Source organism: Mastomys coucha, unplaced genomic scaffold (genome assembly GCF_008632895.1).
Source record: "Mastomys coucha isolate ucsf_1 unplaced genomic scaffold, UCSF_Mcou_1 pScaffold9, whole genome shotgun sequence".
Classification (NCBI taxonomy): Eukaryota; Metazoa; Chordata; class Mammalia; order Rodentia; family Muridae; genus Mastomys; species Mastomys coucha.
The window spans coordinates 103,133,393-103,139,979 of record NW_022196915.1 but is presented as its reverse complement, the minus strand read 5'-3'; positions in this window follow the sequence as shown (position 1 = coordinate 103,139,979).

Below are 6,587 nucleotides of genomic sequence, written 5' to 3'. Positions count from 1 at the left end.
TACCTTCGGCTTTGAGAGGCAGGGAAGTAAAAGCCTTTTTTTTTTTTTTTCCTTCATAGCAGTTGGTCTAGTTTGGGCCCAACATGGGATGATTTCAGAGCAAATAAACTAACTAAATGGAAAGAAGCTCCCTTCCAATAAAACTCCTGGTACAGAATAATTCAGCGTGAGCAGCGCTGCACAGGACCTCCTTCCATGCACAACTAAACACTCAGGGAAAGACTTAAATGTTGCAACAATCTCAAATGTTCAGCGACAGTCAGAGCATTTATCACGGTCTGTGATCATGTTACTGACTCGATCTCTTATTTTTCACCCTCCTAGGAGATAAAGCCCAAGAGGGCAAGGGTCAAGTCTGTCTTTATTCATTAATATGTTCACGATATACATGTATATACATACATATTACATATATTACATGTGTATACAGATATTACACATATATACATATATTACATATATTCAAGTTAACTTGTGGTATGCTGTTAATAAATAATCAACACTAAATAAGTACTTCACTTTGAATAAATGACTGAAGAAGCTGAAACAGTAACATGATTGGCGACTAGAAGTTTTCAATTAGAAAGTCTGGGCTGAAGTCAAGACTGAGCTGCTTTCTAGGTTTATACACCAAAGAAATGGCTTAAGCTCTTGGAGGCTCTTGCCTCACTTACATCTGCAAAATTACAATCGCATCTTTTTTACGTCCCTGGGTATTAACTGGAAGCCATGCAGGTAAATTTGTTAGCCTAAATCCTGGGTAACCAAAATTACACAATGGTTTGGGCCCGTCTTTAAGGTCAGTGGGTACCTCTGCCATGTACAGCCTTGCCCTACCTCCACCATCACGCTTACCACTAGACATTTCCCTGTAATCCAAAAATGGCATCCCTTCTGCGGCTGTGGCCAACTGCGCTGGGTTAAGGACAGACGCAAAGAAAGACTCAAATGCAAAGAAAGACTGCGCCAGGTAGCCGGCATTGGCATTGTGTGCAAGTGTTTCCCTTTTGACACCTTCATGATCCTTGGGGACCCCTGAGAGCTCCTCTAGCCTATCTTAGCTCTCTCCACATTAAGGCTCAGCTAGGGAGCCTACTTCGCGCATCATGTGCCTCCATATTTACCTCCTTGCTCCAGTATGGCTGTCGTAGAATCTTTCTTTAAGGTCATTTGAAAGAAGAAACAAGGAATGGTAGGTCGTAGCGCCTGGAAAACCACTGTGTGCCCTGGCTGTGGAGGACAGAGGTGGGTCTCTTTGTCCCCTGACTCCGCCCCCCCCCTCGTGTCTCATCTCCCCCTAACCAAAGCTCCTGGGGAACCATGAAGGCGATCTTAGGAGTCTGGGGAGAATGCAGATGAGGCAAGATCTCTGCTTTGTCGGAATTGGGGCGTCCTGGGCAGTTTTCCAAAGCTTGTACAACAGTTTAACAAATCTCCCAGCTGCGACTGTGAGCTGCTTGGAATCGGTAAAGGAGGTTGGTTTGCAAAAGAATGTGAGCTGCGACCAGGAAAGGGCTGGGGTTGGGGGCTGGGTGGGAGGCGCTTGGTCTCCGCAAAGCAGGCCTTTTGCTCAGCTGTTAAAGCTGCATGACATGTTAAGTTCTCCAGGTCTTAGTTTCCTCATCTACACTTCACACAAGCGTGCAGTAGGATCGCGTGGGATTTCACCGGTCTATGGTGCACATAGGATGAGCGCCCACTGTAGCTGCTCTTCATGGGCAACATTTGTAACAGGCAAGGGAAGGAGTGCCCCAGGTGCCACCAACGGTGGATCACTGATCGTTGCACCCCTATACAAATGAGGAGCATGTCTGTAACCTGCTGGAGAGTAGAGGGACCTTTAAAATACAGTTAAGGGTTGCATTTGAGGCGAGTGCTCACATGTGTTTGCTCAAGCAAGGAAGGGGCAGAACAAGACAGAGCTGGAAAGCAAGATGGTAAGGAGGCAGCCCTGACTTCCTGGACGCTTGCTAAGGTATCTCCCCGTCTTTGCGGGAACTTGTGCTGTGGTCCCCATTCTCAGAAAGAAGTTCACAGTTTGATACAGTTGGCTACTGTGTTTCACTTATCGCCATCATCCACATGCAGCTAGCTTTCCAGAGGGGAGACTTTCCTGGGCAAATCTCTCCATTCCTCAAACTTTCTGTCCCGAATATTCTTTCCACACTTCTAAGAGTTGTTTATTATCGGCAGAACACGTAGGCGAGGAACATAAACTTCCTTAACCACTTAACATGTTAGTTGAGACTGTGACATACACGTACGAAAACCAACTAACCAATATTGGCTAAGAAACTGTGAATCTAAAATTTGCTTTTCAACCTGCAGGTGGATTTATTTCGTTACCTAGGAAATAGTAATATTTCTGGGAGGGCTCACTTTAAGTAACTTTAAGTACACTTATTACTTATGCAAATGTAAGCCACCTGGACACTGTCCTACAAAGAAAGACATTATAGGCTTGTCCTTGCCCTCTAACAAAGCATCCAAGATTCCTTCTTAGGAAGGTGGCAGAAGAGACAAGGTCCTAATTCCCTAGGGCTTTGCAGGGGGAGCAGCTTATTAGCTGGCAGAGGACTGAGTTGGACCTAGTACCGCAGTGTAGTGTATGTCTTTTGGCAGCAATCGCTGAAAGAGTGGGTGTAAATTATGCTTTAGCTTTAAGGCTAGATGAAAGCTAGCTTTGGCCCAGGCCTTAAGTGTCAGAGGGTGGCTAGGGTCCAGATTCCTGGTGGGAAAAGACGCTTGAGAACTGGTGCTGCAGAAGTGAGTCATGATGCAGGAGTGCCTGTCCAACTGATGTCACCAGTGGCCCTGCAGATATGTCACATGCAGCCACTCAGTTTGAGCCATACTAAATGAGTGATATGTGTCATCATCAAGTGAACAAAATACATAATGATTATTATGAGAGATGGACGGGTGGATAGGTAGATGATAGATAAATAGACAATAGACAGATAGGTAGATAGACAGACAGACAGATAGATGGTAGATACACAACACATAGGAAGATAGATGATACATGATAGACAATAGATAGATGATAGATACATAGATGATAGATGGATGATAGACAATAGATAGATAGATAGATAGATAGATAGATGATAGATAGATACATAGATGATAGACAATAGATAGATAGATGATAGATGATAGGTAGATGGTAGATGATAGATGATAGACAATAGATAGATGATAGATAGATACATAGATGATAGACAATAGATAGATAGATAGATAGATAGATAGATAGATAGATAGATGATAGGTAGATGGTAGATGATAGATGATAGATGACAGATGATAGATGATAGGTAGATAGAGTTTGGAGGAACAGATAACTTGGATTTCTGCATATAGTTTAACTGTTTTATAATCTGAAAAGTGATGTTTTGACAGTGCATTTTTGTTTTTGTTTTTTGGGTTTTTTTTGTTTTTGTTTTTTTCGAGACAGGGTTTCTCTGTGTAGCCTTGGCTGTCTGGGAACTCACTCTGTAGACCAGGCTAGCCTCGAACTCAGAAATCCGCCTGCCTCTGCCTCCCAAGTGCTGGGATTAAAGGCGTGCACCACCACTGCCCGGTTGACAGTGCATTTTTACTTGGGGGAAATATTAAGACTCATGTTTAATTACCCAAGTAAGTTCGTTGGATGTCAAATATAACCAACCCTTCTTTGTACAGAGGCAATATAAACCCATATAAATACAAATGTTGGACTTGGTAATGTCTAGTTTTTGTAGTTGAATTTCAGTGGTGACTCCCAACGGCTTTAATCATCCACATGCACCTCTCAATTAAAAATGTGAGTTACTTCGAAAGCTATTAAGTTATGCTAGATCGTGACACCAAGCTTTGATAAAGTGTATGGAAAGGGTTCATTTCTGGTCAGTTTTTATGTCTGTCTGACACATGCCAGAGTAAGTTCACTGAGGGAAAGTCTATGGGGAAAATCAACCTGCAATATATAAACAAAAGGACAAACTTAGAATAATAACTTCTTATCAACTCTAAATTAGTGAATGAATCTAGACAACAGTCATCAAAGGCTAGCATTATTACAAAGAGAAAGATCAGACAGGGTGGTTGTCCAAAGAAAACACATTCATTTCTTGAAGTAGTCCTGATGTAATTAGCGTGGAGAAATCAAGCTTACATAGTGAGCATGGTATAGTCAATACAGCTCCCAGTACTCGTTTAACACACAAAGAGCAGATGACTAACTCCATAGTGTCACTTGACAAAAGTCAGGCTATAGAAAAGTCAACCAGTAAGCCATTCACTTTATGCTTCTGTGTGGGCAGAAGTAGGAGGCGATACCAAAATCAGAGACAGGAGAAACAAGAAGATTAGAGGGAACTTTAAAGATATTAATTGGAATATATGATCTAAATTGAATCCTGTTTTGAATAAACAAACTGCCAATACAAACGATAATCTGAGACCTTTGAAAACTGAATGAGTAATTTATGATATTTAAAATGACTATAGTGATTTTGATGCAATATTTTTAATTGCTCGTCTTTTAGAAAAATATATCTAAATAGTCATTAAATAAAATATGTAGGGTTTGCTGGAAAATATTTGAAGCAGATGGGCAGAGGTAAAGGAGCATAAGCAGGGACGTCCATCCCCTGGATACGGTACCATGCTGCTGTCAATTATGCGTCTACTGGGTTGCGTTTATAGCTCTCCTGAGATGCATGCAGCTCACAGGCTTTGGCTGGCATGCCTGCTGTATGAAACACAATTGGCCATAAGGTGATAGTAGGGGTTCGTTATATTATTTTACATATTTTTTTAAGTTTTACAAGTTTAAAGCAAACTTATAAATAAAGTAAAATAAGATAAAATAAAAAATATTTCTTAAGACAATAAGATCATGAAGCTAGAAGACACATACACACCAAAATCTGTCTTAACATAAGTAATGATGTTAGAGGAAAAGAGTATATCATCTGTAGTCTTAAATACTTGTATTAGAAGAAAAGCAAAGAAGAAAGAGGGAAGGAGAAGGGAGTGGAGGAAGGACATAGAGAGAGAAAAAAATAGAAATTATAACTAAGGTTGAAATAACCATAGTAGAGTTACCTTTTTCCAAAAGAAGAGAAATTACTTAGTGAAGAGCAAAAAATTAATAAAAAAGAAGAAAGCCAAAAGTTGATTCATTAGAAACGCTAATTAAATTAACAAATTTCTGGCGAATTTATCAAGAAAAGTTAGAGAAAATACAAATAAATGTGATGTTGGAACCAAAAGTTGAGGAGGCATAGCAATAAACAAGAATTTGAAGGGAAACAAGAGAATATTGAGGACAACTTATGTCCAATTATGTAAGTTTTGAAAACTTGCATGTAACAGCATACACATCTGAAAACTCTAACAGAAGGAGAACTCAAAGGATACAGAGCATGGAAGTGAACTATCAACTACTAAAGAGTAGAAATTAGTGACAAAGTTTCTTAAAAAATGATATTATTTATCTATTTATTTGTGTGTGTGTGTATGCATGCTCCCCATGCTACAGCATACATGTGGAGGTCAGAGGACAACTTTTCCAAAATCAGTTCTCTGGGGCTGAAGACACGGATGGCTGAGTGGTAAGAGCACTGGCTTTTCTTAAGGCCCTGAGTTTAATCGCCAGCAAGCACATGGTGCCTCACAACCATCTTCTGGTGTTCAGTCATACATGCAGACAGAACACCCATGTACCTAAAATACATTAATAAATAAACCTTTAAGAAATCAGTTCTCTTTCCAGGTTGTTTCTCAGTTGGCGCCTCTCTTTTGGCTTGTGCTATCCTAAACAGGTCTCCAGCCAGTCCTCCTGTCCCCCTTCCGTTTGTCCCTAGGAGCAGGCGGCTGGAATTATAAGGGCCAGAACATCTGGCTGTTTTGGTGGGGACAACCTCAGGTCTTCAAGATTGTGTGTCAAGTGCTTTTGCCCACTAAGCCCTCTCTGGCCCAATATACTCCTGCAGAAGAATGGTAGGGGTGGGAATCGGGATGGGAGATGTCTCCAAAGTTTTTAATAGGACATAGCAATTGAAGCAAAATGCAAGAGTATATTATTTCTTAAATACAATCACTTGTCTGTTTTCTATTTGGCTATTTGCTTATTGTTTGTTTTAAAATCTAAACATTCTAGATACTAATATTTTCTCTTTTTCAAAAGTAGGGAAAGAAAGAAATAATAAAACTAAATGAAGGGTCTCAATATAGCCTCACATGCACATGAAAATTAGATTTTTTTATCACAGGTAAGGGAGAAAATACACAATAAATGCTATGAATTAGCTCATCAATGGAAAATGGACAGCTGTTCTGATATGCCCTCCAACACACTTAAATATAAAAGTTAAAACTTCCATATTTCTAAACTGGTATACATTTAAAAATCAAGAAATTCTCACTTAAACTATATAGTAATGTAAGCCACCAGAGAGATAGAGTAGGAATTTTATTTACAGCACACTTATTTAAAAAACAAAACAAAACAAAACAAAAACAAAAACAAAACAAAAAACAAAGAGATTTTAAAATTAAGAATAAAACAAATTGTTTTTCAAAAACAGGCAAAGTGT